The sequence below is a fragment of the Leptidea sinapis genome, chromosome 24 (genome assembly GCF_905404315.1).
Source record: "Leptidea sinapis chromosome 24, ilLepSina1.1, whole genome shotgun sequence".
Taxonomy (NCBI): domain Eukaryota; kingdom Metazoa; phylum Arthropoda; class Insecta; order Lepidoptera; family Pieridae; genus Leptidea; species Leptidea sinapis.
The window spans coordinates 4,047,938-4,071,568 of record NC_066288.1 but is presented as its reverse complement, the minus strand read 5'-3'; the positions used below and the strand labels follow the sequence as shown (position 1 = coordinate 4,071,568).

Genomic DNA, 23,631 nt, shown 5'->3' with positions numbered 1-23,631 from the left:
TCATTTCATTTTATGTCATAGATAGGCCAAAGTCACATCTATAGTGACCAGATTGTCAGGCTGAAGATAAAGAAGAAGAACCCCATTTGTCATATCACCGCTCTTCGACAACACTTCCTTTAAAGCCTCGCCTAGTATCGAAATACTGGGACTCGAAATCTCGAGCGATTGCCAATTCCATGGCCATCTGGAGGGCAAAGCCAAATTGGCTTCGAAGAAACTGGGCGTCATTAATAGAGCATTGCAGTGATCTCCAGAGATGACCAGACATTAAGTCTCATTTACCCAATAATTTCACTAGCTACGGCGCCCGTCAGACCGAAACACAATAATACTTACATTACTGCTTCACGGCAAAAATAAGCGCCGTTGTGGTACCACCCTTACTATACCCGTAATCCTGTGCAAAGGAACCTCCCACTGGTATTAAGTATAATTTATTACTTAACTAAGTATTAAATTAAATACACTGATAAACCTATAATTTCGTTTGATAAATGATTAATCCTTAAAATGTTCTACACGGCTTCAACGATAGGTAATTCTCATTCACCGCAGCTAACCGTTGCGTCCTCCACATCTTATTTGATAACGAAATGGCTGTTTTATCGGCTTTTATTTTTATCGTCTCGAATTTCCATAAAGCTCATAATCTGTATTATTTGGACTTATGTAATAAGTATGGTTGGCATAATGTTATAAATGAATGTGTTATTCTTCTTTGAATTAAAATAATTAAAGTATGGTGTGTTTATATTTATGAGCTCTAAGTAAAAAATAATGCTGGGAGATTTCATGCGACGTTTCTTCATTCTCAGAGCGCCATTTGTTTCCAAAGCGGTGGTAGTATCTGAACAGATATCAAAAATAATTCTAAAGGAATCAATTTTAAGGAAATGAATGCCTTTTATAAAACTGTGACAAATCATAGTGCTGGGTGCCCTTGGGTCTCGGCCTGGCAAATACTTCAGTTGATCCTATTCTGCACAAATTTTATCTTGTGATTTCTAACGCCTGTCTATCAACGCCGTGCAGCCAAAGAAGATTGGGCCTGCTTGTTTTCCGCCGACCTCCAGGATTCCAATCCAGCTTGTAAGAGCCTCTGTACTCTTTTATCTTCTTTAACTAACCATTAAAAACCCGAATCGTTGAATAACCGCTCTTCGACAATATTCCCCTTAATGCCTCTCCTAGTATCGGAATACTGGGTCTTGAAATTAAAAAGGTCAAGCGAATGCCAATTCCGTGGTCATCTGGAAGACAAAGCTAAATTGCTTTCGAAGGAACTGGCGTTCATAAATAGAGCACGGCAATACTTCCAGCCAGCCGTATTCTAGCACTGTACAAAACGCAGGTCAGGCCACAATGGAGTATTAATCTCAGATCTGGAATGGTGCACCCCAGTATCAGCTCGATCCATATGACATGATAGAGTTGCTCGATTCGTCAGTATCCAGTGCTCTGTGAACGGCTGGATCACTTATGTTGCGTAAAGTATTTGATTCATTGTGTGTCTTCTACGACATTTATCATGGGGAGTGTTCCGAAGAGCAGTTGCATCTGATTCCTGTCGCCGAATTACACTTTCGCACTACATTTCACAAACAAGCATATCATTGCCATCATCTGGATGCCTGGCGTCCTCTACAGTGAGTTAGTATTTCCAATACAGTAGAAAACGCTTCACACCTTTGGAAAGTCAAACATGTTACCCCAGAAAACGTGAGGCACCATTACTCAAAACCTACACCCATTAAAATAAAGAAATCAAAGTAATCAGCCATTTTAAAACAATAACATAACTTCACTTCACAACTTGAGTAAGTCCCTCTTTAAGGCGAAGAGTAAGCAGAAAACACGCAAACATGATGTTTTTAGACAAGTTTTGTGGTGAAAATATAGCATTTCGAGCTATGAACACTATTTTATCCTGTTACACATATCCTTAAGTCTTATTTGTAGGTTGCTAATGCTTGCTGTTAGTTATAGTTAACACTGCCGAGCCTTTTTGAACTACCACTTTTCTTTGAAGTTAAACAAGTTTTTTGGCATGGCGTGACGCATTTTTTGGTACTTCTCTCAGAAAAGTTATTCTTATAGCTTGTACTCTTTTGTGTAGGTTTATTTATTCAAATTAGTAGTGAATAACGAGGATTGTAAGCATAAAAACTGTTTTCCACGCAAGAATTTTGAAAATATTGGCTTTGTTACATAGATGGCGGGCCGGCAGCCGTGAACTCATATCGCTCAAGGCCGCTGGCGTTTAGTGTCGCCTTAATCCTCTCCAAGTCAAATATTTACTCACGAAACCTCCCCAAATCGGAACTTTTCATACGAATTTATTAATGTCCACTTGAATTTCTTCATAGAGTATCATCTACTACACAGTTATTTCACAGTTGTCTATCCAGGATTAACTTTTTATCTCGATAAATTACAAAAGTTCAATATGCGATGATAGGAAAACTTTAAATTGTAGCACAGATTCCGGCAATATAAGTTTAAAAAGAAGTCTAGTGTCAGAGGTAAAAGTTTTTCATGAAATGTAAAACTGTGTGCAAATGACTTCGAAGAACTTGAAATGAAAATGACACTGGTTATGATGATGATAATTAAAGTATTAAAACTTTTCTTTTGAGTTTTACAATATACAGTGAAAACGTTGGGCTCAGCTAAATTTTTGACGTAATAATTGTTAATTGTTGTAAAATGTTAATTGTCATCCTTACATCCGTGGTTTTTTTATAATGATATAGGCCCCGCGAAGCGAGGCTTCTACTTGGCCTTAAGAGAAACTTTTATCTGTTTTGAGGTTAGGTTACATTAATTTGATTTTCAAGAGACTGGTGCGTTACCTTTTCTTGGGAGTGGGGGAATGAGCCAGGGGACAGAGGATATCCCGCTCTCTCCCCCTCCACCTGCGACACGATACTAAATTCGTACCAAATAAATAAATAAATTAAAACACTCATTCATAATCATGCTCACACACTCATCAAAACACACACAGAAGTAAATATCCGTAATATTTTTCTCTCTTTGCTAAATCAAATCAAACCAATCAAAATCACTTTATTCATGTGGTCACGGAAATGACACTTATGAATGACAAAAAAAAATATTTTTTCTTATTTATTCTATCGCTACTTCGTAAAGGGTTGAGCTAGCGAGAAACTCATTGCCACTCTTTTACATTTTCATCGTTTTACAAATCATTTCAATTACAATATAATATGTAAAGTAATGCAACAAACATACTATATCAATGTATCTGTTTTATCTCCGGTAGCTTATTTACGAATTTAAAATAATTTAAAGAGGAAACACATTAAAAAATATGTTGTTGTCATCCATTTGACAAATTATAAAAAAGCATAGATATTTGCAATATTAAATGTATTTATTTTTATAGAGTAGAATAACTCTTGATAAACACTTTATTAATTGCCAACCTGGTCAGAGTTTAATATACGCATAAACACTCTGATAAAAATGAATATAACTGCTATGAAGATAATCCTGGGTTCACATACAGTCCAGATATAACGAGCGACAGGGACAGACAGCTTACAAACAAAAGAGTTTTGGCGAGATGAGTGAGACAGAACATTTTGTTTGCGGATGTTATTTATAGTTTTATCTACACCTATGCTTTAAATCCTCTATTAAAGATTCTGAAACAGTTAGCTTATTGCCAACATTAAAACACCCAATGTTCTAATAACCATTACATCATCCAAAAGAGTGTTGTAATGTTGTACTGAATTTCATAACAACACTCCTATGTTTCTTTTTATCCCTTCATGCGCAAAGAGTTTCAACATACAGCCACATTCTTATTGCTCGATGCGTGGTATCTGTGTGAATTTCAAAAAAAGAACATTTTCGTTTACGCGCGCTCCAGACTCCCAGAACGTCGCGCGCCCTAAAAAAAAGTAGGTTATTCGAATCCCCGCCATTTTTCTTCGATATTTTTATTGTTTTGTTTACAAAAAATGAGCGATTCATTTTAAACGCTGCAAAAGAACATTATATTCGAGTGAATTTTAATTATTGCACTATACAAAATGTAAATTACTACTAAAATAAATAATTGTTTCATTATATTATATATTAGGACTGGTGTTTTAATGTTAGCAGTAAGCAAACTGTTTTTCAATTTCAATTTTTTTTTTCAATTCATATTCAGGGTGTAGATAAAGTCTTGTATGCAACTGTTGATAATTAGGTATTAAAACACTCATGTGATACTATTATCTCACTCGGCTTCGCCTCGTGTGATAAATCCATCAAATCCCTAAGTGATTTCATCAAATCACGGAGTATGTTTAAAGAACAACACGATTTTATCATTTCTTTAAACAAATCTAGTGATTTAAACAAATGCCAGGGTTGGTTCCGTGAAATGGCAATGAGTGACGCGACTAGAAGAACTTAGGATGTAAAAGCGCGCGAAGCGAGCATTCGTGTTTTTTTTTTATAATAATATAGACCCCGCGAAGCGAGGCTTCTACTTGGCCTTAAGAGAAACTTTTATCTGTTTTGAGGTTAGGTTACATTAATTTTATTTTCAAGAGACTGGTGCGTTACCTTTTCTTGGGAGTGGGGGAGTGAGCCAGGGGACAGAAGATATCTCCCTCTCACCCCCTCCACCTGCGACACGATACTAAAATCTTACCAAATTATGTCTAAGTCTTACCAAATAAAACTTATAAATACCAAAGAAAATACTTTTTGTCATTTCACGGAACCAACTCTGGCATTTGGTAAAATCATTAGATTTGTTTAGAGAAATGATAAAATCGTGTTGTTATTTTAACATCTTCCGTGATTGAACCAATTCACAGTTTTTATCATATCCCTGCGACAAATACATTATGTTGACCGTTAACTTCAAAAATATAAATCGCGAGTGTAACACGTAGCTTGTCGCGCACAATAAAGTAATAAACCTGGCCTGTTTTCATCGGTGGTCTTGCAGCAAGAAGATCTATCTATACGAATAAATTATCTAAGATTTATACCATTACTTTGGGACAATTGAGCTTTAAAGAGAAGAAGTGGCAAAAAATTGCAATGATTAATGACATTTAAACGATGCTCGTCGACGGGGCTTGCCACGAAAACTCAACCGAATAAAAAACGGTGCGTGCTTAAGAGGTAACATTAGCTAAAGACTTTCTCAGACTTCAGAATTCTAAAACAATATTCCGTCGCGATGAAGCGGGCGGGACAATCATTAAGTGCAAAAGGACATCTGCAGCTGCGACTAAAAATCGCGAGTTAAGAACTCAAACATTAGGGTTTCGTTCTCATAATTGACGAGGAAAATTAAACAATCGTAACGATTTTGAAAACTGAATAGGTAGATAGTTTTAGGGTTCGTCAGTTTAAATTTTTCGCTTACTGTTCACGGAGCTGCAGGCCCTCGCCCGCAAGATCAGGGAAGTTCAGAGCGACTCTCAGACCGCTCGAACTTATGTGAGAGAACATCGACATCTTCACAGCGTTGTCCGACTTTCAGGCTCGTGAATAACATTCGCTATGGCTAACTTCGGTGGCTTAAACCTCACACGCTCCGTATTTAACGCTTACGGACTGAAACAGCAAATAGACTTGTTCAGGGATTTCACTATCGAACACCAGTTAGACCTATTCTTGATTCAGGAGACGCTCCTGAAAGCGAACGTTCGCGATCCGCGAATCGCAAATTACAACTAGTTAGGAATGATCGTGCCACGCAATGCGGTGGTTGCACATATACTTCAGATGGTCTCTTCACTATACCTATCGACCCTCCGGCGCTCACCAAGTAATTGAAACGGCAGACTGCTGGACGCACTGGCATACACACTACACTTCTCGGTAATGGCTCCCTCCGATCCAACATGATACCCACATAACGTGGAACATAGACCCGACATACTTGATGTTGCTTTATTGGAAAATGTAACACCTAATTTAAATTCAAAAGAAGTAATTCGGTAAAGATCTAGACTCAGACCAGCGGCTGGTCATTGTAAACGTAGGCCCACCCGTTAACTACTAACCTCCCACTAACACGTGGATTGGGGAAGGAACTCGATACCACAACGTCCGAGTACCTGGACTCAATACCTTACGTCATTGACTCGGTTGACGTAGCTCAGAGCGCTATCTCCTGTGTGACATCCCACATCCAAAAACAGGATGGAGGCCTGCTCTACGCAGATGCCTAAAATGCAACCGCATCGACTTATACTGCCACCAGAGGTGAGGGATGTGCACACTGAGAAGCGAAGAGCCACTAGAGCATACGATAAGTTATCCAACATTCGAAAATAGGCGTCACCTCCGATATCTACCGCTTGATCAGCGACGTGAAGTCTATGCACGTGGCGTTCTGGAAGCTTTCACGCGCGTTTCGTTTTATAAGAGAGGGGGCAAACGGACAAGAGGCTCATGGGATGGGGAGAGGTGAGGCAAACGCCCATGGACATCCGCATCAACAGGTGTGTCAAGAAATGCGTTGCCGGCCTTTAAAGTGGGAGTATGCTATTTTCTTGAAGGTCCATAAGTCGTATCTGTTCGGGAAGACCGCCGCCGGTAGTTGATTCCACAAAGTGGCTGTGCGAGGCAAGAAATTTCTAACAAAATGCGCGGTTGTGGAATGCCAGTCGTCTACGTGATGCGGATGGTACTTTGTACGTAATGTCCGGTGGTGGAATTGAGCACTACCCGTGATAAATGCGGTAGAAGATGCAGAGAGGCATAAAAAGGCATAAAAGGCATTTATTTTCTCAAAATTGATTCCTTTAGAATTCTTTTTGATGTCATTTCTTATACTACTAGATACTACTACCGCTTCGGAAACAAATGGCGCTCTGAGAGAGAAGAAGCGGCGCAAGAAACTCTCCCAGCATTCTTTTTTTTTGCGCTCTTTTCAATAAAAATACACAATATTGTACAGTTGCTATAAAATAATCACAATCTAGTCCCAGGCTGTCCGATCATTTAGATATTCAGCAGTGGAGTAATAGGATTTACGACAGAGCCATTTTTTTATAAAACATTTAAATTTATTTATAGACAATGCCTGAACAGTGGCTGGGACTTTATTGTAGAAGTGTATACATTTACCCTTAAAGCTATTATGTATCTTATGAAGCCTACTAGAATTAGTTACAAGCAATCCCTTATTTCTAGTGTTATAATAATGAAAATCACTATTAAGAGCAAAAAGGTGACGATTTTTGTGAACATATATTAAATTTTCATAAATGTACTGACAATAAACAGTCATAATATTTATTTCTTTAAATTTTTCTTTGAGAGACTGTCTATAACCAAGCTGATATATAGCACGAACAGCTCTCTTTTGCAGAGCAAACACTATATCAATGTCAGCAGCATGACCCCATAGTAATATACCGTACGTCATGATGCTGTGAAAATAACTAAAGTACACTAATCTAGCGGTCGCAACATTCGTGTACTCCCTAATCTTTCTAACTGCATATGCCGCAGAGCTGAGTCTATCTGCTAGATGGGTAATATGTGGACCCCACTGAAGCTTTTTATCTAACGTGATACCCAGGAAGACCGTAGTGTCCACAAGTTCCAATCTCTGGTCATTTATAAGTACGTTGGTTTGTACCTCCGCTGTGTTTGGTGTAATGAACCGTAACCCCACATCTCTACGCAATGCTAAAGAATCAAGCCGATCGTCGATGATTCGAGCCGCTCTTCGTCGTATGCGGTCAAATGGAAGAAGCTAGTACTGGGGAGCACCCGCCCAGAGGTGAGAACAGTACTCCATGTGAGGCCGAATTTGCGCCTTATAAAGTTGCAGGCGGTGGCTTTTAGTGAAGTACTGTCTTGCCTTACTGAGTACACCAAGCTTTTTAGAGGACAGTTTGGCCTTCTCTTCCAAGTGACCACGGAACTAAATGTCGCTCGATATATCGACGCCAAGTATACCAATATAGGCTGTGGCAGTTAGAGGAGTGATCTCGAATCGAGGGAATACGACAAAGTTAGAATTTTTAGTGGTGAACGCACAAATTTGTATCTTCTTGGGGTTAAATTGGACTAAATATTGTCGGCCCCATTCCGAAACTTTGCAAAGCATAGTCTCGATTTCAGACACAAGTTTGTTCCGGTTCTCGTCGACGCTATCCCGGGACATGCTGGCGTACAAACAGGAACCGCCTTCAGTAATGCCTCCTTTGGACAGACCGGGACTGCTGCCGGCCCTCGATGACGAGGACAAGGTGGAGTGCCTTGCCGACAGTCTCAAGAGTCAGTGCACCCCGAATACAGCTACCGACCCTGCCCATGTTAATGAAGTGAACTGTAAGGTTGAACGTCGCATCTCGCTTAGCCCATCAGGCGACCCAATACAACCCACCTCTAGCATAGAAGTGAAAGCAATTATTAAGCAGCATTCACTCCAAAAAGGCCCCGGGCCCGACAATATAAATAACAGGGTTCTTAAAATCACTCATAAATTTATGAGTAACCGTTTTTAATATACTGCTATTAAATTGCGCCCCAAACAATGGAAGGAATCCATTGTTATCAGTATTCCTAAGCCCGGTAAACGTAAAACTTTTCCCAGTAGTTACATACCAATCTTTATGCTGTATGAACTGGGTATGCCAGATAGGCTCGAGCGCATCATACGAGCCTACCTAACGGACTGAAGGTTCCGCTATGAAGTAGAGGGCATGCAATCTTCGCCCCAACCCATCAGGTCGGGAGTGCCTCAGGGCTCAGTTCTGTCCAAGTCTGCATAAGAGTGCTTCAAGCCGCCGTTGATGAACTAGGAGACTGTATCAAAAAATGGCGGATTGAAGTTAATCCCACAAAGAGTGCAGCGGTACTCTTTGGTAATACTAATAAAATAAAATCTTTGGCCCCTATACCTTTTGTTGAATTATATGGGATCCCTGTTCTGTGGTTCGTTCGTAACGTAGATCTCCATCGCGATCTTGAGCTGCCGACCATCGCTGAACACTTCAAGGAGATATCGCGAAGCTACTTTGATAGGGCGGCCGAGCACCCTAATACCTTGGTGAGGGAGGCATGTGCTTACACCCCACTAGACCACAGTCTGAACAAACAGAGGCGACCTCGACACGTACTGGTCGACCCGGATGACTATATTACGATCGCGAACGCGAGGCCAACACCATCACTGACACCGACACCAAACCAACCACACTGCCTACGTAGACGTAGGCGCGGCCATGTCCAACAAAAAATGGGTCCCGTTTCAGGGTTATCAACACGTTATTGTATTTTCTCCCACTCCAAAAAAAAATATCTTTCACGCGATCGAATAGGTAAAAAATACACTCCAAGTGTGAGATTTTTTACCTATTTATAATCATGCCACTGCATGAAGCAGTTTTAAACACTTCTACATAAAATATGATAATAAGAAACTGATATTTAAAAAAAAAAATCTGGGTTAAAAACAAAGGAAAACGAGTCGGGAACATTTGCATCGCAAAATGGCCACGAATATTTGCTCTTAAGATGATAGAAGTGAAATATTTTTATCAAGGCGAGGTTAATATTACGAAATATATCTTCCTTAGTCGACTCCAGCCTATTTTACCCGAACGAGCATTATATTGCCACAAAATAGGGTCCTCAGCGCGCTTAAAGGAGTTTTTTGCTTCAAAAAATATGTTTATGACAAGATGTTCTTCAAGTAGATACCTCTTCGTATTGTTGGTTATGCTGTCTATAATGTGGCAAATGCCGTAAGTTGCTAAGTTTATTTCCAAATATCATGTTGTACATTGTTTTGCTATGATGCATATAACATGTCTATATTCTAAATTTATTAGTAGTTCTACTTAATTTTTAATAATTAAAGCTTCGATCATTTAAACATCTAGATAGACTATGACAGCAGCTGTGATAATGTCGAAAATAGAATTTAGAACTAACCGCTATTTTGAGCAATTCACGCACACTAACTCAAAGCGTCGTACAAATAGCGAGTGTAAGACGTAGCTTGTCACGCACACTAAACTAATATTCTTGGCCTGTTTTTATCGGTTGTCTAACAGCAAGAGACTCTATCTAGACATATGATCTAAGTACTAGTTGACCCTGCAGACTTCGGAATGCCTGAATCGATAAATAAAAGACCTAAAATTTTGTATAAAATAAACTTAAAACAAATAAAAGGAGTTTTTTTTTATTAAAAGAAATAAAAAAAATGCTTAGTATGAACGAGATTTTATTTTTATTTTCGATTAATTAATTACACATGATGTTGCTTACTTACAAAACAGAGTTTTGAGAGACTGAAATACTGGCTATTTTTAAGGTTTCAATTTGATATTGACAGACACACAGTTATGATACAATTTGAAGCTTTCTGATAAACTATATTTTTTATATTGTTTTGTGGTGCGGTTAGGTTCAGATATTTTATTTTTGGACAAAACTTAAGATTTGTCAATCTACATATAAGTAGTATGTTGTCAAATGTCAAATAATATTGATTGTGTTCAGAAATTGAATTTGTGACAAAACTTAAGATTTATCAATCTACATATAAGTAGTATGTTGTCAAATGTCAAATAATATTGATTGTGTTCAGAAATTGAATTTGTGACAAAACTTAAGATTTATCAATCTACATATAAGTAGTATGTTGTCAAATGTCAAATTATATTGATTGTGTTCAGAAATTGAATTTGTGACAAAACTTAAGATTTATCAATCTACATATAAGTAGTATGTTGTCAAATGTCAAATAATATTGATTGTGTTCAGAAATTGAATTTGTGACAAAACTTAAGATTTATCAATCTACATATAAGTAGTATGTTGTCAAATGTCAAATAATATTGATTGTGTTCAGAAATTGAATTTGTGACAAAACTTAAGATTTATCAATCTACATATAAGTAGTATGTTGTCAAATGTCAAATAATATTGATTGTGTTCAGAAATTGAATTTGTGACAAAACTTAAGATTTATCAATCTACATATAAGTAGTATGTTGTCAAATGTCAAATAATATTGATTGTGTTCAGAAATTGAATTTGTGACAAAACTTAAGATTTATCAATCTACATATAAGTAGTATGTTGTCAAATGTCAAATAATATTGATTGTGTTCAGAAATTGAATTTGTGACAAAACTTAAGATTTATCAATCTACATATAAGTAGTATGTTGTCAAATGTCAAATAATATTGATTGTGTTCAGAAATTGAATTTGTGACAAAACTTAAGATTTATCAATCTACATATAAGTAGTATGTTGTCAAATGTCAAATAATATTGATTGTGTTCAGAAATTGAATTTGTGACAAAACTTAAGATTTATCAATCTACATATAAGTAGTATGTTGTCAAATGTCAAATAATATTGATTGTGTTCAGAAATTGAATTTGTGACAAAACTTAAATTCATCAAGCTACCTAAAAATAATCTGATAGAAAGTTTAACTATAGTTACCCAAAATTTATTCTATTTTTTACCTCCTGAGAAAGTTAGAAAGATATAAAAATTCTAATTAGTTATTCATTTTATTATTATTATTTTTATTTGATTTCTAAACGACGGGGGACACATCAAAGGAAAATCAAAATCATTGTTTTTATTTAATTCCGAGCATTTTAGGACTTCCACAATTAATTTAAGACCAAAATTAGCCAAATCGGTCCAGCAGTTCTCGAGTTTTAGCGAGACTAACGAACAGTAATTCATTTTTATATAATATATATATATATATATATATATATATATATATATATATATATATATATATATATACTAACTGACCCAGCAAACGTTGTATTGCCGATATTAAAATCGCGATACAAAAGTAACTGTTGTTCGTAGATGGGTGAAAATTTGAAGTTGTATGTATTTTCTAATGCTGACTCATAATCAAACAAATTTAAAAAAAGTGTCAAGAAAATTAAAAAAACAAAATTGGCGTAGACCACCCTTAACATTTAGGGGAATAAAAATAGATGTTGTCCGATTCTCAGACCTACCCAATATGCACTCAAAATTTCATGAGAATCGGTATAGCCGTTTCGAAGGAGTTTAACTACAAACACCGCGAGATGTGAATTTTATATATTAGATATTCACTAAAACACTGTTTGAGAGATATTTTCCGAAAGTTCGGCAATGGAAACTAATTTTTCTCCTAATTACTATGTAGCTGAGATTAGCACACTTATTAACTCACGTAGATTAGTTCGTAGCTTCATTTGTTACACATAAAGAGGGTCATACTGATAACTTTACCGGCGGATATTAACCTGTCAGTAAATGATGATAGGTCCACTCACTTTGGCTCGCGTTTGCCACGTATTACAGAAGGAGTTTCAGTACCTAAGGGATATTTTCCATTATAAACAGATAAGTAAGCTTTTTTTCCTATTCTAGAATTATTTGTCCAGTTTGAGATTTCAGAATATTAAGTATCTCTATAATTATCTCTATCTCTCTGGAAGAAGAGGCGTAGGTCGCAGAAAAAAGTCTTGGCTGCGCAACATCCAAGAGTGGACTGGCATCGCGAGTGCGGCAGAACTATTTCACCTCGCGAAAGACAACTAAAAAGCTGACCGCCAACCTTTGCTAGTCGGAGAGGCACGCGGAGAAGTAGAATTATGTCAAAAGAATACAAAAATTCTCTAACTGTGATATTTACACTTATAATACACATACGAGCAGACAGGGAAAACTGTTTGTAATTGTAAATGACGGAATAAAGGAATTGATTTGAAACATATTACTATGCCGCAAATCGTAGTGAATAACCATACATATTATGATAATAATTATTACTGTATTAAAAATGTACATTTAGTAAGAAAACCTTTTAAACAAAAAAAATTCAACCGCCGAAAAAAATTAAAAGCAAAAAATAATAAACCGTTTTTTATTTAACTTTATTAACTGAATTCTTAAGCTAATGTAAGTATACCTAAGTGAATTTGAGTCGGTGCCAAATAAGCAAATTAATTAATAACTTAAGGCGAAGAGTAAGCAGAAAACACGCAAGCATGGTGTTTTTAGACAAATTTTGTGGTGAAAGTATAGCATTTCGAGCTATGAACAGTACCTTATCCTATAACACATATCCTTAAGTCTTTTTTGTAGGTTGCTAATGCTGGCTGTTGGTTATAGTTAACACTGCCGAGCCTTTTTGAACTACCACTTTTCTTTGAAGTTAAACAAGTTTTTTGGCATGGCGTGACGCATTTTTTTGGAACATCTCTCAGAAAAGTTATTCTTATAGCTTGTACTTTTTTGTATAGGTTCATTTATTCAGATTAGTAGAGAATAACGAAGATTGTAAGCACATAAACTGTTTTCCACCAAAGAATTTTGAAAAAAAAGGCTTTGTTACATAGATGGCGGGCCGGCAGCCGTGAACTCATATCGCTCAAGGTCGCTGGCATTTAGTGTCGCCTTAATATATAATACTAGCTGATGCCCGCGACTTCGTCCGCGTAGATAATAAAGCAAGGCTTTAAAAATAATAAGCAAGTTTGGAATTGAAAATTTATCTCATATCCTATTCCAGTTCCGGTTCCCGTTTTCGCTCCCGTTCGCAACATATTATATAATTCTTATTTCGAGGAAGTTGTTATAGCTCATCGATGTGAATTTCAGTTTTTCACAAATCCCGCGGCGAACTTGGGTTTCCTTTCCCAAGCTCTATCGCTGTACCAAATTTCATTACAATCGGTTCAGTAGGTCCGGCGTTACAAGCAAACTTACTTTCACATTTATAATATTACTAGCTGACCCAACAAACGTTGTATTGCCATATAAAGTAATTAAAAAAAATCAATAATTAAAATTTTTGGGGTATAAAAATAGATTCAACCGATTCTCAGACCTACCAAATATATCGTACTACAATTATTGTATTCAATTTCCATTTTGCAACCCCTATAGCGGATTTGTGGATGGAATAGAATAATATAAAAATCGCGATACAAAAATAGTTGTAGATTGTAGAAAGGCAAAAATTTGAAGTTGTTTGTATTTTTCAATGCTAAATCATAATAAAATCAAAATAAAAAAACACCCTTATCATTTAGGGGTATAAAAATTGATGTAGGCCCATTCTGAGACCTACCCGATACACACAAAATTTCATACAAATTCAGCCGTTTCGGGGAAGTTTGGTAACAAACACCGTGACAAGAGAATTTTATGTATTTTATATATTGCATTCATTTGTTTTTGTAAATTGGCGGCAAATTTAAAACTCTTGTTACACGTGAAAATGAACCTAACGCGAGAAAATTTTCGGTCAATGATTTATTATGACTTTCGTTGTGGGCTCAACTCAACAACAAAATTATGATAGGCTGCGATTAGCATTTCTGAATGAAGCCCCATCTCGTGTCACTATTAACAATTGTATCTCAGAATATTTTATGGTCCGGAGACGGCTCCTTTTAAACTAAAATAATATTTAAAAAAAGTGTGGGTTTATTTAAGTACGCATAAACAAATATCCTTAAGAAAATTATTCCTCGTCTAATTTACGTTTGTACAAAGAATAAATTTAACATCTAAACGGCGCAATTTAGATAAATAACGTAAACGTAATAGTACATTGTTGACCGAGGGTCGAAAGAATCAATTCCCGAGGTATTTAGACCTGGCTATAGTCCGAGTACGAATTAATTTTTTTACCCGCGTTACGCACTCTACTTTTCATTTCAAATATGAGGAAAATAATAGTAGATTGTTAACCAACGGTCGAAAGAATCAATTCCCGAGGTATTTAGACCTGGCTATAGTCCGAGTAGGAATTGATTTTTTTACCCGCGTTACGCACTCTACTTTTCATTTCAAATATGAGGAAAATAATAGTAGATTGTTAACCAACGGTCGAAAGAATCAATTCCCGAGGTATTTAGACCTGGCTATAGTCCGAGTAGGAATTGATTTTTTTACCCGCGTTACGCACTCTACTTTTCATTTCAAATATGAGGAAAATAATAGTAGATTGTTAACCAACGGTCGAAAGAATCAATTCCCGAGGTATTTAGACCTGGCTATAGTCCGAGTAGGAATTGATTTTTTTACCCGCGTTACGCACTCTACTTTTCATTTCAAATATGAGGAAAATAATAGTAGATTGTTAACCAACGGTCGAAAGAATCAATTCCCGAGGTATTTAGACCTGGCTATAGTCCGAGTAGGAATTGATTTTTTTACCCGCGTTACGCACTCTACTTTTCATTTCAAATATGAGGAAAATAATAGTAGATTGTTAACCAACGGTCGAAAGAATCAATTCCCGAGGTATTTAGACGCCCGAGCACAGCGAGGGAGGCTACAGTCCGAGTAGGAAATAATTCTTTTACCCGTGTTAAACACTCTACTTTTGATTTCGAATATGAGGAAAATAAAACTAGTTGTTTATCTAAACTATTTATTGATAATATATAATAATATTAGTAGTACCTATTTAAAATTAATTGTCAAAAGTACAATTTGTGAAATTAAAAGTAACATTTTTGTTTGGAATGTTTATGCTGTTTGATATATTATAACAAATTTGGCTGTTCTGGATATCTGTAAAAGTAGGAGACTGCTATTTCATCAGACGATGGATTCCATGGCGGATACTCCCTGGAAGTTGTCGGCTGAGGCGAATTGGGGTTTCAGTTAATTTGGTTGAAATTTTAGTTTTATTTTGGACTGAATCCTCAATGTAGCCTTCGGTGACTGTGCTGGATTTCCAGCCTCCAGTTTTCTTTACATTAAACTCTTCACAGCTGACAGCAGTTCTATTTTTAAAGTTCATTCTGTCCCTTTAGTGGGAAGTAACTTGTATAAGTTTTTCCCTCTCTACGGAGAGAAGCAGCATTTACCACCCAATAATCAGATCAAAAAAAATATTACTTTCCAAGTATGAGAAATGAAAAAGAATTTGGGCGAATAGTATTTCGCCCCCTGAAGTCTTTAAATATTTTTGAAATAATCGTTGGCACGGGTTCAAATCCCGCATATAAATTTTGGTACAGTTTGTATACTTAATCCCAGAAGTGGGAGTAACTCTTAAAAATAAGATACTGTTTAAATACAATTAAATTATAAAAGCGGGGTTCGAGCTATCAATCCGTGACAATGTACACTCCGCTTATAGGCCCATCAAAAGTTCAATGGCACAAGGAAATAATATTAATTGTTATTCATTTATGTATTAATATAGCTTATCATATAAAAAATATACTCATAATATGTAACTATCATTCTCTAGCAAGTTATATGCTAATTAATATAAGTAAAGTAAACAGAGCAGTTTATTTCAAGATGGGAAATTATAAATGTTTTATTTAAGATAAGGAATACTAAATAGAAGACATTAATAATTAAAACTTATTAATTACTAATTAGTCGTAAGTGTATGTTTTAGATTCAGTGCTCCATGTTGTCAGAGTGTAAGAATATGGTGTGGTTTAATTTTAATGATAATAATATTGACACACTGTTACACAAATTACCTTTTTTTTTAATGAAAATAAGGGACGAGACGAGCAGGATTCTTGAAAAACCCCAAAAATTCCGAGCGGCACTACACTTGCGCTCGTCACCTTGAGACATAAGATGTTAAGTCTTATTTGTATCGTTGACTTTTCTGTCCCAATAAAATTATCGACGGTAACTCAACTTATCCGTGCTCCCTGTCTGTCGATGGGACGACGTATAGCTTACCAGCGATAGAAGTTTGTATGGAAATTGCAATTCACGCGTCCCAATATAAGGCGATAAGCAGCTCAGCTCATTGACAGCTCATTACTGACAGAAGAAGGTAGCTATTTATCTCTATCTGTAGGTAGTATATTGGGCGGCCGTAAACGGTGAGAGCAATGTATCCGTAAATTAAACTAAGGATAGGTTATTGAAAACGGCCGATAATTGTTATTGTGAAGTTTAGCGCATTGGAGGTGGTATTAGTAATTTGCTAAGGTAAGTGGTAATCTACAGACAGCGTAATTTCACAATGCCAACTATGAGAAATACTATCTCGACTCCTATTAACCGCAGTCCCCCTGAAAACGTGATCTGCAAAGGTCACGAAACATCGGGGTGATAAATATATTATAAGAAAAACTTCTACGGAAATACGATTCATATACCAACTAAAAACCTATTTATTTCAATGTGAAATAATAAAGAACATTACTATGTTACACCGAATCGTAGACACGTGATTATTTATTTACTGGCTGATATTGAAAGAAAAAAAAATATACCTAGTTATGCTACTACTTGAAATTTCGGAAGTAGAATGCTCGTACATTTGTTAGACAGCTCGCGCGTTTGAAGATCATAGAACCTTCAATCGCTTCCGACACGACTATGTTTGTCCGCTTCGGCGACACTCAGTAGAATCTCGACGCTCTGGTGAATATGGCGTGTCGCTGTACTATACCTTCCGTTCAACGTTCGTAGAAAAATACGCGCGGAAAACGCCGCCTAGAGTTTAAAAGTGAAAAGTTGTTTAATGTTATGCATAACCTTCTATCATAAATTGAGGTAAGATTGCCTCATATATGATACTTGTACAGCGAGGTTTTTGTTTATTTACATTTAAAGTTATTTTAAATTTGTTGTTTAATACTTAAGATTTCTATGAAATTCCATATCTATTCCATAACTATCTGCAATATTTTTTTATTGCTAGTAGTAGCTACAACCCAGGAAAGGTATAAAATAAATATGTCACTATTTTAAAACGTTTATATGGTTCAATTCAATTCAATCAAATCTTTATTCACTGTTAAAACTTTATAAGTTATTTAGTACAAGTCAGGATGAAGTACAAAAGTTACAATAATATTCAAATGTGTATAGCAATATTCATTAATAATAAATTTAGAAACATTAATCCCAACTATCATTAAAATAATCTTTCACATTATAATTGGCCTTTGAAGTTAATAATTGGTAATATTCTAATATCATTTTGGAGTTTATTATAAATTGTGTTAAGACAATCTTCACTTTGAAAGATTTAGCAATTTTTCGAAGTTCCTTGTTCCTTGTTAGATGGAATTGCGAGTTTATGTTCGTTTCGAGTATTGACATTATGTACATCACTATTCTTTTTAGATTGGCTAAAAACAATTTTTCAAATTTTATTAGTGTATTAATCCTAGAAGTGAGGGTTATCACTTTAAAAACATAACACATTGTGTAGATTTACAAGAGCGAAATCTCAAGTCAATTTCCTAATATGCAAATATTGGGGTTGAGCAGGCTATCAACTATAAAGTAGATCCTGTAGATGAAGCCACAACCTGAGAGTTGAACAAAGCAAACAGAATTTTATAGCGAGGCGGTACTCGAACGGTTAGCTCAGTTGGTTAGAGCACCGGCAAGGAACGCCGGAGGTCGTGGGTTCGAATCCCGCATCGTTAGTAAAATTTTTATTTATCTTTATTATTGGGTTATCACTTTAAAAACATAACATATTGTTTGGCTAATATGTTTATGAGCGTACAAGAGGTTCTTGTATATATGTACTTGCAGTGTACTGTCGTAATATTAATTTCACTAAACTTTTCTCTCAATGATTCCCTTAAACGCATTTAATAGACTGCTCGAATTGCCCTTTTCTACAGCACAAATATGTTGTCAATGTTTGCGGCCCTACCCTACAATATAATTCCGTAGGACATGACACTATGAAAGTAGCTGAAATATACAAGTCTAGCCGTTTCAACATCTGCCAGCTGCTCAATTTTTACATAAGTTTTTTATAAGAGCGCCCCATTGTAGCTTTAAGTCTGATGTAATGCCTAAGAATGTTTTTATTTCGTTTTACTACAATAGTTACTAAAACATAAAAAAAACTTTTTCTTAAAGATATAATGAGCTAGAAAGATAGAATGGAGCGACCGCTCTCAGAATATTTAATTAATAAATTTTCTTGTCAATAAAATTTATTTAAAAAAGGCACGGTGATTTTTTCCCTTTCTTCTCAGGTCTGAAGCATATATTTTCGATTGGATGGTTAATTTTGAGATTCAATCGGTGGTATAAAATCCTATTTTTATTAAAATAAAATAAATTAGACATATAGCGTACCCAAAATAGATTTTATATCTTGTGGAAATTCTATTCGAGTGGAAAAAATAGAAAAAAGACACTTACTGAATTTCCAGTATTGCTTTTTTCTTTGCTGGAACATTTTTTCCATTTAAAATCGTTTTGATGACTGCTAGTTGAATTTCTATTATACGAAATAGTTTTTGAATTAAGAATACAGTTATAATATACAGTTTTGAAATATAGGGCCTTATTGAGGTTGTATTAGCTCCAATGGTGTTTTATGGGTAATATATAAAGGCGTGTTTTACCGTTTGTGGACATAGGAACTGACGTAAAATGGGTTAAGGTTGTAGGGATTGGTACTGTTGTATATGAGTTGTATGACTATTACGAAATTTTTTTTACTAGTTTTTTTTTATTTGCATGGCAAAACATTTGAATTAGCTAGCTTAGTTTATATGATTTATAGTTAATGCAGAAATATAAAATTGCAGGTGTCTTCATATAAATAACTTTTTCAGTCATGCGATAGGTACTGTCCATTGGCAAACAGACAGACGTACAGTGGAGTTTTAAGTGATAGGATTTATTAGTATGTAGTGAAGCAAAAAGTTATAGCTTCATTTGAGGAATAAATTTCTTATTGCGATTGGCTACCTGCGATTGATAATTTTAATAATTTACAAAAAAATAATAGTTTGATGAAAAAGAAAAAAGAAAAATAGAACCATTTCATTTTTGATTTAAGTAAGATGAATCATTTTCATTGGCTATTTTTATTATTAAGCTTACTCTTTCGAAATTGAGGAAATGCTAATATTCAGTTTCAACCCATATTTCAACTTTTTATGCGTAAATATTACAAGTGTAATAATTATTTTATCCCCTTAGAGATGAAAACTCCAAAAATTTCCTCTTAGTGTAAATGTATGTCACTGTGGAACCTTTGTGCAAAATTTAAAGGCTGTGGCACTAGTGGTTTAAGCTCAAATTCAAATTCAAAAACACTGTATTCATGTAGGTCAATATAAAAATATTGTTTCTTATTGAATTTACCGCTCGCGTTGGTGAATCAGTCAGAAAGGGCATGTAATTATGTATGTATAGATGTTACACCGAAAATAACGTAGCATATTTTGAAGTGATATCTTCTTTAGGGCGCTGGGCGCCGCGTTGGGCATTCAGTTAAGTTAGGTAGGAGAAAATCTTATGGGGTCGCGTCACCGCCATGCTCATGATGGGCACACGCGATAAATAATAATTAAAAAAGAAATATAAACATTTATAGTTAGGCACTAAACAATTTGTTATTTTTAAAGTGACCCTCACTTCTAGGATTAATTAAATTAAACTTGTAACCAAAATTCCGAGACGTCTCGGAGGAACCCGAGATGTCGCGGGTTCGAGTCCCGCATTTTTGATTAAATTTAATTTTGTTAGACACATTTTAGGAGGGTGAAATCTCGTGAGGTCGCGTCACCGAAATGCTTATAGCAGTATATCTGTAGTTATACAGCTGACGTATTATATGTATATCTGTCATTACATAGCGGACTTGTATATTATTTTGTATTTTTTATTATTGTATACTTAGTTGGTGTAATAAACAAATAAAAAGCAAAAGAAATGTAAACAAATTAATACGTTCAATGGGTAGATTTAACTGAATAAATGAACGAGAATTGAATGAATGAAATGCACTAAATATATAAAATGAAGTAACAACTTGTACATAATAGTTATGGTTGTATATATGTTGGACCTATGGTAAAATCGGCCGTTCTAATATTATTAAGAGGAAAAATCTCTGGATGTAAAGAACTGATTTTGCCACATTATTTACAAAAAGCCACATTATTTGGGAGTGTCGAGGCTTAGTAATTTGAAAAGACTTTTTCAATGTAATCGGATTTGCAAAGTAAGTCGGAGGAAAAACGGTCGAAAAAACACTTTTCTTACAAACGTTGCCTTAACGATGAGGGATATTAGATTGTTTTGTAAATAATATGTAAGTCGAAGTCGCGGGTATCAGATACTTGTAGATAATTTACCATTGGGAGGCTCCTTTGCACAGGAAGCCGGCTAGATTATGGGTACCACAACGGCGCCTATTTCTGCCGTGAAGCAGTAATGTGTAAACATTACTGTGTTTCGGTCCGAAGGGCGCCGTAGCTAGTGAAATTACTGAGCAAATGAGACTTAACATCTTATGTCTCAAGGTGACAAGCGCAATTGTAGTGCCGCCCAGAATTTTTGGGTTTTTCAAGAAACCTGAGCGGCACTGCATTGTTATGGTTAGGGCGTATCAATTGCCATCCGAGCTGAAAGTCCTGCTCATCTCGTCCCTTATTTTCATAAAAAAAAGATAAATTGAAAAATTCTCGAGATAAATTATGTTTCGAGAAATTTCACGCATCACTCACAATCGGTATTCACTACAAATCAAAAAAAATTAATAATGTAGTATAAAAACATAAAGCGCTTATTACCGCTGGATTTGCATTTAATTATAAATATTGTGTAACCATCGGTGTATGAGTTTAATTTGTACTTTACTGGCTTAATGTGTAATTTAAATTCTGCTTTTTGTTTCACCGTGCTCATTGTGATCTTATGATATCGAGTTATAAATAGTGATTTGCTCGTAATAGTGATTTTCATTATTATAACACTAGAAATAAGGGATTGCTTGTAAATAATTCTAGTAGGCTTCATAAGATACATAATAGCTTTACGGGTACCGTTCAGGCATTATCTACAATTAATTTAAATGTTTTATTAAAGAATGGCTCTGTCGTAAATCCTACTACTCCGCAGCTGAATATCTACGTGATCCGATAGCCTGGGACTAGATTATGATTGTTTTATAGCAATAGCAATGGCAGTACAATATTGTATATTTCAGTAAAAAGAGCGCAAAAAAAGAATGCTCGGAGAGTTTCTTGCGCCGCTTCTTCTGTCTCAGAGCGCCATTTGTTTCCGAAGCGGTAGTAGTTTCTAGTATATTAGAAATAACATCAAAAAGAATTGTAAAGGGATCAATTTTGAGAAAATGAACGGCTTTATGTTTTTAAAATAGTATGAGACATGACTTCCAAAAAAGGCATACAACTCCTGAAAGGCAGACAAAGTTCTTATACATGTCTTAGTCTCTTACTTGTTTAAAATATAGTCTGGTCATCTTGTGCAAACAAATTGCCGAATAATGCATCACCATGTGGTAATTACAGGTCGATACGATGTCAGTGCTTTCAAAAAAGGCACGTACACTTGCCTTAAAGGCGTGTAAGGGCTAGCGCGATCTGGTCTTAGGAGTCTGGTCTTGGGAGTATCGGCGGCGGTGATATTATCGGACCCGTATGCCACATTTTGTTCAGCTGTGTCTCCGACATCGATTTTTTCGCTGCGTTTTGAATGAAAACACTTAGGTACTTTTTATATAGATATTTTCTTTGCGTGGTTTATGTGTAATACCAGCCCTAATGTACGGCTCTGCTGGCCGCTTAAATACCTACAGGAAAACAAGATACATGTCGGCGAGATGAAAACGCTCAGGTCTTTTGACGTCACGCGCTTGGACAAAGTGAGGAAGGAGCATATCCGCGGCACTTTTAGAGTCAGGCCAATCCCAGAAAAGCTGTTGGAGACTAGATTTTGTAGATTGTAGTCATGAGGCGGCCAAAAGATCATATGACCAAGATAGTGCTTGATATATAACCCCAAGAGGACGCGGAAATGCCCAATTAACATCCAAATTTTTTGAGTTATCTTGAGTGTAAATTCCGGTGATAATTGGCGCACGTCTCGTGCCAGAGTTTTTGCCAGAGTGCTTGTGTAGAGGCGAAACGTGTTGAATTAATTGAAGACAATTATTAGTGGAATTTACACTCAAGATATCTCAAAAAATTGGGATACTTAGTTTTCCTCAAAATAACGCCTAACTAAATAAAAATTCACAATTAACATCTCAATCGGTCATAGACAAAGATCTGCAAACAGCCCAAATAGATCCGCAGGGTCGTCCCCAGGTCAGAACGTCCTGGTGAAGATTGATTAGGAGAGCCGACCCCAATTAAAATAGGATACGGCGAGAATAAGGAAGAAGGATTATTGTGTAATTGTGTGATAATCAGTTTGAATACTAAAAGATCCTTCACATTATCACATTATATTACTGATCGCAACATTTTGCATTATTTGAGTCAGGAAAGGATTCAACTTACGGCCGTTGCCAACATACTATCTACAGACAGAGATAAATTACTACCTTCTACTGTCAGTAATTAACTGTCAATCTGAAGCTGTCCCAATATCCATACAAACTTCTATTACTGGTAAGCTATACGTCGTCCGATTGACAGACAGAGTGTACGGATAAGCTGAGTTACCGTCGATAAGTTTATCGGGACAGAAAAGTCAGCGATAGTTACAATTTTTATTTCAAGTAGGCCACAACCGGAGATAAACTGAATATTGGGACCGGCCGTCAGTCTTAACAATAAGTCTTAGCCACTGCTTTGTTTGGGATAGTATTACATTATTCCGGTTGGTATTTTTAAAGAGCTAGAAA

General features: G+C 35.9%; 1 protein-coding gene and 1 long non-coding RNA gene across 3 annotated transcripts in view; both read left to right on the top strand.

The window, feature by feature from the left end:
* Positions 1 to 4,190: 4,190 nt before the first annotated feature.
* LOC126971729 (uncharacterized) overlaps positions 4,191 to 23,631 on the top strand; it is a 121,002-nt gene continuing 101,561 nt past the window's right edge. Inside the window, exon 1 of the long non-coding RNA XR_007730982.1 lies at positions 4,191 to 4,228. This is a non-coding gene — a long non-coding RNA (uncharacterized LOC126971729). The remainder of the gene's footprint in view (positions 4,229 to 23,631) is intronic.
* The window catches only part of LOC126971616 (pyrokinin-1 receptor-like), a 107,793-nt gene continuing 101,561 nt past the window's right edge, over positions 17,400 to 23,631 (top strand). For both annotated transcript variants that reach the window (XM_050817973.1, XM_050817974.1), the window contains exon 1: positions 17,400 to 17,543. The gene's annotated coding sequence lies outside the window, so the exon portion shown is untranslated. The remainder of the gene's footprint in view (positions 17,544 to 23,631) is intronic.